Genomic DNA, 8,844 nt, shown 5'->3' with positions numbered 1-8,844 from the left:
TGTTATTGGAAGACTTGGAGTTATTCAGACACAAATATGTGCCTAAGAAGTATAGTGAAAAAGAATTAAGTGCTGTAATTAGACAAAAATATTTTAGAGCAAAATAAAATATCAAAAATTAGCACAGAACAGCACAGAAAAAATGTCAGGGTTAATTGTCACTCCCCAAAGCTTTCTTAAACCAAAGCTGTTTAATAGATTTTTAAATTCATGACAACTAAAGACAGTGTGACAAACAGAAATGGAAAGAGCGGGAAAAGGAAGAGAGATGCAGTGGAGCCCTAGAACAGCAATGTCTATATTAGCATGAATAGAGCCCACTTGGAACAGAAATGGGTGAAATCAGGTGAAACAATTGGGTTTGAGGGTCTGATACCTATCCTGGTTGCATGTTGGAGAGTGTTTTTATGTTGGCTCTTGTCTGTTCCCATAGCCCACAGACTGACCAGAACAGACTATTCCAGGACAATCTCTTCCAGCCCAACCCTGAGTGAACAGAATTTCGGTCACTTTACCTGAGGCTGCTGCACAATGGGAACCAAAGTGCAGTACAAGGAAGCAATGGGATTTGCTTCAAATGTATAGATCTGCTACAACATGAAATACTGATGCACATGCACCATGTGACATACAGGCCTGCAACACAGAATGATCTTATGAGAAGGTAACTTCTGTCTTTTGTCTCAATGGCCTGACACCAGCTTTATGAGGAAATTATAGCAGAAGAATGAGTCTGTTCTATTTCAGAGCTATCCAGCAGTGGTAAAGCTGTACTCTTGCTAAATCATTACCACAGAGAGCACTTACACTAGTGTACTTTGAAAACCTCCCAGTGGATCTTCACTAATACCGAATCCATTACTGAAGACAGGCATGGATTTTGCTCAGACCACACAGTTGCCTGGGGAATTTGCAAATGAAAACATCAGATGGGGATAAAAATGAGAGCATTTTATTTGGAACTGTCTTATTTTGGGTCCCCCTCCACAGGGTGTGATAGATGAGAGAGTTGCCCTTGGGATCCACCTCTCCAGTGAGAATACCTCTAAAAAAAAATAAACCTCAAACTAAGGCTTTGTTTTGAACCTTCAATGTTTAAAGCTTACTGTGACCTCTAATGCTGGGATACAGCTGGGACATGAGAACCACAGTACTGCTGTCAGTACTACATGAGCTGTTATGGAGAAGGGAACAGAGGTTGCTCAGGCTCTGCCAGCAAATATAGCACAAGGCTTCTTCTTGTGTGTGCCAGAATTTAGTTCCCACAGTGGAGAATCCTTGTGAGTAGGATTGGAAGGGACCCTGAAAGGTTACCTAGTCCATGCACCTCCCTTTCTTTCCCACACCAAACTTGATGTTTTCTTGCTTCAACTCTGTTTCAGGCACCAGGATATGCCAGGCCGTGCAATCTTTGCCACAGGAAGGCAGGCTGCAGCTCCGTGTTAAGTCTGGTTCCTAATCCTGCCAATGAAAGATCACTGTTTTTTATACATAGCTGAGGAGCCCTCGCTAATCTGCAGTTACAGCAAACAGCTGAGGTGGTTGCACAGATTCAGTATCCTGACCAAGGATGGACTGACTGTGCAGTTCACTAACATGGTGAATTTGACTCACAGGTTGACTCATCAGATTTGTCTTGAAGGTGCTGCAGTGGGGAAGAGAGGAATGCATGCAAGGACTGGAGCTCAGAGCAGGAGGTGGAAGCTGAACTGGAGAGTCTCTGATGCATGCCTGTGACTAGACCCAGGCCAAGTCACATCCTTTTGTTGAATCTTCCCTGAGCTCGGTACTATAGTTCCATTGACTTCCCAAATTTGTATTGATAAGAAATTTTAAATGGGTATCCACATTAGGTACCTCAGGTACCTTCTAAGGATGTTTGCATTACACTCCAGAATACTTGTAATTGTGAGGATTAGGAAATTACTTTTGCCAGAGCATTAACAGAACACAGTCTGTTGTTGAAATTCATGCTCTTAGACAGAGGTACAAAGGTAATGAAAGCTGGTGGTACTTTGGCCATCTAGACTGATTAGGCAGTTTTGTAGACTCTACTTGTTGCGTCTCCATGTTTGGGCTCCCAGCTGTCCCTGTACAGCTGGCCCACAGTTGCTGGCAGTCTATGAACTAATGTCATTGTCATTTATTGACTAGAAGCCTTTGAATATTTTGTTTGTGTGGAGTTTATTTGAGCAATACAATTCCTATTTGGCAGGCAGTTGGAGTTCCCTCTATAGAGGCTTGTCTGTATTTGATAGTTTTGCCACTTTAACTACAGTGGTGTAATTGAAACAGCAATAAAGAAAATACTCAAGGGAACAGGCAATTATAGTGGTAGCAAATTGTTTATATTGGCCTAGCATATTACAGAACAAAATTAACTGTACCAAAATAATGCAGTTTTCTATCAAGTTCTATCAATAGATTACTCTAAGCAAAGGTCTTATTCACATATATTCCCTGGCCTCAAGTCCTCTTTCTAACTGATTTAGGCATGCTGGTGCAATATAAATGCTTTCAAATATAAATACAGTTCCAAAGTGAGTGATATTTTCCCCTTCTCCCCCAAAATGTCCATGTTTGGCAAGTCTAAACACCGTGCTGATACCTGCAACTCTGCTGATACCTGCTTGGGTTAGAGATCATTTTTGACTCCACAGACTGTAAGCTCACTGTGATGTATATTAAGGTAGAGAATGGCTCTTCCTTCTTATCTCAGTTGCTTTGATAGCATGGGGAAGATAAAGAACATGTTGTTGCTTTTGATGCTTCATGTGAGGAAAATAAAGAATTGACAACAGCAACTGTATTACCCAAACCTTCCTCTACAAACTACTTTGAACAGGTCTTTGAGTTGCTTTGATTATTTTTTTGTTTGTTTTTATCTGCTTTGACAGTAGACTGGCCAAATGTCTGGAATAGCTAGAAGATGTCAAAGACAAAATGGAAAGCAAAACAGACATCTTAAAAAGAATTTTTTGGTTGCCTGGATTTCTGATGTACAATAAGCAAGCCTGTCTCTGTGCTTCTGTCACCTCCCAAAGACCTGAGGTCTTGCTCAGAGGCTGGAGGAGACAAGCTGCCAGCCAGGGGAGGGGTGGCAGTGGCACACACAGGTTTATAGAGGTCACACTACAAATGCAGTGCAAGAGCCAGGACTGACTGCTGCAGCTCTGACTGAGGCTGCCTGAGCAGTGTGTTGGGCTGGGTGTAAAATGAAGCACTTGGCTCACCACGTTCAGCTTGTGGTTGGTTCAGTAGTTCCCTGCACAGTTGGCCAGGCCCCAGAAGAACCCTCTACAGGTAATTAATTCTCCCCATACACTCCCCAGAGAGCCAGATAGACTGGAGACAGGGCTCACAGCACTGGGAATTACCCTAGGCATTGGCTCACAGGGTTTGTAAATTGTTGTGTTCCACCAGGTGATATCTAAATCTGTTAAAAAGTCAGTTTTGCTTTCTCCTTGATGCCTAGATCCTTTCTTCAAAAGGGATGTTGGCTCCTAAACCACTTATGGTCTTCAGTGGTGCCTATCCATCACCCCTTGCTATGCTGAAGACTCCACGTCTGTTTATAAAATGTTCAAAGAAGGAGGAATTTGGGCGATGGCCTGAAATCCCTCCTGTGTACTTTTATCCAGCACTTCTCTCTGTAGATTGCAAAATGGTTTATAGCTCCTTTTCTCCTTTTCCCCCCCCACTTTCATTTATTCTTTCTACAGCTCCTTGCTCTCTCCTCTGAGATAACTGCAGTCACATAACAGATTAAACCTAAAAACCTAAAATGGCAACTTTGGGACTTTTCTTGTCTTTATCTTCTGTGTACCACACAAGTACACCAAGCAATAAATTCTCCTTAAAGTTTTTCCTGTCTGTAACATGAGATGCTTTTCATTCCACCAGTTGTATTTTACCCGCAGAGCTTGTAGTTGAGGTGTTGCATGATTTCAAAGAAAATAAAAACTGTATGAATTGTGATGTTATTTTGTAGGAGAGGAGAAATGCTCCTAAATGTTTTCCAAACGTAATATTTAAATCCTTTTGTAATGTAGGGAAAATCTGAAAGGCAGCATCTCCCAAACTGAATAGGATACTAGGCCGTGATCAGGTAGATTTTTGTGAAATATACCAAGGGAGCATTAGATCAGAATTGGATTTGACAGTATGGACAAGGTTGTGCAGGCAAATCTGCAAATCGGGAAAAGGTAAACTTCTTCTCTAATAGTATCTAAAAAGGAGCTAAGATTTGCCACTTAAAGAGCACTGGGAAGGTGTTTTGCTGCTGATGGTGTGGCCAGAGCTATGACATCACATAGAGTCATCAAATAAAACTTGTATCAAGAGCTTCTTTTTTTTTTTTTTCAACTGTCAGAGATATTGACTTTCTTACAGTATGTCACTATTATATTACCAAATGAAAGCTTTTGCTGCTATGAAATATAAGGGTTTCCCTGCTTTAGACTGCAGAATTTTTATTGCTTCTTTTTTGGTGCTGAGAGAGAGAAACTAATTCTACACAACTGACTCAAAGCAAATCATGGTTTCTCATTGCTTCTTCCATTACTTTTACCTTAGCAACCAGTGTGTGTGAGTGCAGCTCTGCATGGCTTACTCTGCAGCCACCAAATAAATTTTTCACAAATGTCCACAATGGCATATCACCAACACACAGCAAGATGTGGAGTCTACCTCTTCAGTGGGTGTAGTTTCATGATTCACAGTAAATGGAGCTTTGTGGGTGACCTGGACCCAGGTCTCTGTGCTGCTCTGTGGAGGAGTCCAGCAAGTAAAATCTGTGGACTTTAGAGTACCTTGTTCATGCAGGTAGGCAAGAGCAGATGATCTGTGTCTTTTCTGGGAGTTGCTCCTCAGCTGAGATTCAGGCTTTCATGGAGACTGGAGGATGGCAAACTCCTCTGCAATCCTGGGACTATCTCCCATGATCAGTTCCTATCTATCTCTCCATTTAAATCCTTCTCTTCCTCCTCCCTAATTACTCTTCTCATCCCATCCCCAGTCTCTCCCCTGTTGACCTCCTCCACCCTTTCCCCAGGGTCCCCGGCTCTTTCTGACACCCCACTCCCCATCTCCACAGTGGCTGACATCCTTGACAATGAGCGGAGACAGACAGCCACTATTTGATATCCCTCTTGCCACATAACTACATTTCCATACTGTGAGGAAGCTTGCCAAAGTCCTGTTACTCCCATAGCAAATTGAGAGCTATCACCAGCTGGTAACAGCTTGCAGACACAACTTGCTGACTCGGAAATATTCCTGACAGCAGCAAGAAAGCTCAGATTATCAATCCTTGATATCATGAAAACTTTAAATCAAATCCGTTCCAACATCTGGTTAATGATCAAAGCAAATCCTTTTTCAAAAAAACCCCAGAAAAAATAAAATACTTATTTCCTGATAGGCTTAATAACCTGAAATTAAGGAAACCGTTTGTATCGAGTTAAGAGACTGACTAATAACCACCAGTGAAGTGTGAATCAAAGATCCCTCTTACAGCAATCCACAATGACTGCCCTACAAGGGATCCCACCAAGCCAGACACAGCACACCAGCATTCCCTGTACATTCCTCAGCAAGCAGAAGGTCCTTGAGTTCATAATTTTCTGGTTTAGCGCAGAGGAAGAGACAAATGCTCAAGGAATAACTTCCTAGACTGCTGCTGGCTTTTTTTTCTCATTCATGATGGCACATATATAAGAAGATTTGGCTATTTCTGACTGATTCCCTAGAAGGAAACTGGGCAGTGATTAAACAGAGATTATTCAGATAGCAAAAGGAAAAATCATTTAGGGCATGACATAGCTGTCTTACGATTTTGTTTAGGAACCTTGCACATACTGCAGTCCTCTTTTGCTAGGTACATACAAGCATGGATGATCAGGTACATATACTGCCAAGTCTTCCATCTAAAAGGCTGCACTTAAGGTAGATCTTCAGCCAGTGACAGTAGGTTTGTTTCCCATGTTTACAAGAAATTTTTGATTGAACACAGCAGAAAATTTCCAACATATGCTAGAGTGTCAACATGGTGGGATATACTGGAGGATGTCAGGAATAACTTTTTCATACAAGTACTGCATGGGACAACCAAGGATGATACAGAGCTGGAGTTGCCATTATTAACAAGGAGGAACTGGCTGGCCCCAAGATAATCAATGGCAGCATTGGCTGTAGGGATCATGAAGTGGATTGTAAAGACCCCACGGTGAATGGGGAAGGCAAGTAACAGAATAACAGCTCTTAACTTCAGGCAATTAGACTTTGGTTTATGCAGAAAGCTGGTACTTTGCATACAGTTTGCTGCCCTCCCAGTCAAGTACAAGAAAGAAGCTCCAAAGAGGAGTGAGTTCAGGGCGGGCCACTAAGCTGGTCAAAGTTTGGAGTGCTTGCCCTGTGAGAAGAACTGAAGGACCAAGACTTGTTCAGCCTAGAGGAGAAACAGCTTCAGGGTCACTTGACAGCAGCCTGCTAGGACTGTTGAGGGTCATCTAGAAGAAGGAGCAAGGCTGCTGAGAGTGGTGCATGGCTGAAGCAGAGGTTTGGGTTAGAAACCTCTTGAGATCCCTTCCAATTGGAATTATTCTAATAATCCTATCAAAGCATATGAGCACCCCCAAATGAACTTCCCTAAAACATTGGGGAAACAATGTTTATGCTTTAAACAGGTGTAGCTCAGTGAGAAACTGAACCTCTCCAGCACAGGAAGGCACGCAGGATACTTGAGAGGGTCTTATCCCTCCCCATCTAGGTGCCACCACCCACTCAAATGTATAATGACTGGCAGCATGCATTTTCTGAAGCTTTCCAACTGAATTCAAGCCATGCTCAAAACAGGGTCTTTCTTCCAGCATTCAGTGCAGAGCATGTCTGGAGGAATGTGCTCATCTCAACTGAACCAACATCAATAAACTTACACCAACAGCGACAGCAGAACACCTAGAAAATTTTCATAGACTCATAGAGTAATATTCAAAGGGACTTTTGCAAGTCTTTGATCCCACCTGTCATTCACGTCAGATCCAGTTAGAGCAGGTCCATTCAAGTTTCCAGTATCTCAATGGATGGAGAGTTCACTCCTTCTCTGAATTCCTTTTCCAAATTTGACCATTTCCTGTGAATTTCTTTCTCCTCGTAACTTAGTCATATGCTGTGATTTATGTCTGTTCCCTCTTATCCCATTCTTGTGCAACTCTGAGAAGAGATTGATTTTATCTTCTCCACATCCTCCCATTAGACTGTTGCATCTCTTCAGGAGACTGAATAAGCTCAGCATTCTCAACATCTCCATGTACGTGGGGAGCTCTAGCCCCCAATCACCCTGGTGGCCTTACTTCAGTATGTCAGTACCTTTCCCTGATGATAACAATTCAGGAAAAAAAAATACTGTTTTATCTGATGTTTTATTTCCTGCCCATATAAAGATATATTAAGGAATATATTAAAATCTGTTAAGCAATGAGCATCAATATTTCTTCTGAATAAAAACAAACCTGCCAAAATTTTCCTGATGATCCTGATTAGTGCAGGGCTCAAATTATTCTCTGCCTTTGGAACAAAGCACATTCATCAGAGTTGAAGTATCCAAAGGAAAAAAAGATTCTGGTGAAGGAAGAATTGTAGAGCATGGCTGCTCAATTTTGCCCTTCAGGAGCTGGTGATATCCAGTGACCATTATCTGCTCATATGCCCTGTGCATTTCATGAATCCCCACTCCTTCTTCCAATGATCTTCCCTCTCCACTCATCCCTGTATTGTAGTCACCAAGGCCTCAAATTTTCTCCCTTTCCCATGATCCCAGACCTACAAGTATTCATTTGCAAAGTTTGTTTTCCTTTTGGAAATTCTCTGATTCCTTTCCAACTTTCAGGCTGTTTTCAAATTACTTTCCCCCTCCAATTAAATGTGCTGTGACAGAGACAGACTTTAGCAAGATGCTTTGCTCCCTTCATATCTGCCCTACTTGGACCTGAAAGGATGTTGGCCGAATATTGGATATCCTCAGAAATCCTCCAATTACAGTGAAAGCCGTCAATCTACAGACCCTTGTGCATTCTCACTGTTCACACACAATATGATTTTTTGGGTTGTGAGTCAGGTTCGTAGCTACTTACAGTTGCCAGTTCTTTGTAGTTTGTTAATACTGTGCTGCCTTTGCTTCCCCATGAAGCAGTGGGAGACACAAGTAGCCTGGAACAAATGGCTGGTCAACTGTGAGGAAAATCTGAGACAGTGATTGATTCCCAAATCTGGCAAGTGGTAAAGAGAGAGGGCAAAGATGAGATAAAAGAAGCTGTGTCACATGAATCCCACATCCAAATGACTCCAAGTAGGCTAGTATTGCTTTCTGCTAATGAAATATCGTATAGTTTCAAGGAAATGAGAAGTCGGTGAATTTTAGAGCATTTAAAAAAATTGGCCTTAAATGGGAAGGGATTTTACTTTATCTACTGCAGAGCTTCTGATCTTTTAAGGTTTAGTCAAAGACTCTGATGAATTGCTGATGCTTTCATAGAATCATAGCATCAACAAGGTTGGAAGAGGCCTTTAAGATCATCCAGTCCAACTGTCAACCCAGCACTACCACTGCAAGACTATAACCACTAAATCATGTGACCCAGCGTCAGATCCAGGCGGCTCTTCAACACCTTCAGGGAGGTTGACTCTGCCATCAATAGGGCCGATTATACTTTAGTTATACATGGTAAAATGACCACTGCTTTTATTTAAAAAAAATGCATATCAGAAGAACCTTGCCGACAGCACTCAGAAGAAAACACATCTTCAATTTTCATGTTAGAACTTTTCATGCGACAGCTTAGCACG

The sequence above is a fragment of the Manacus vitellinus genome, unplaced genomic scaffold, assembly GCF_001715985.3.
Source record: "Manacus vitellinus isolate BGI_N305 unplaced genomic scaffold, ASM171598v3 scaffold_1_pilon, whole genome shotgun sequence".
Classification (NCBI taxonomy): domain Eukaryota; kingdom Metazoa; phylum Chordata; class Aves; order Passeriformes; family Pipridae; genus Manacus; species Manacus vitellinus.
Note: the sequence above shows the minus strand (reverse complement) of the source record.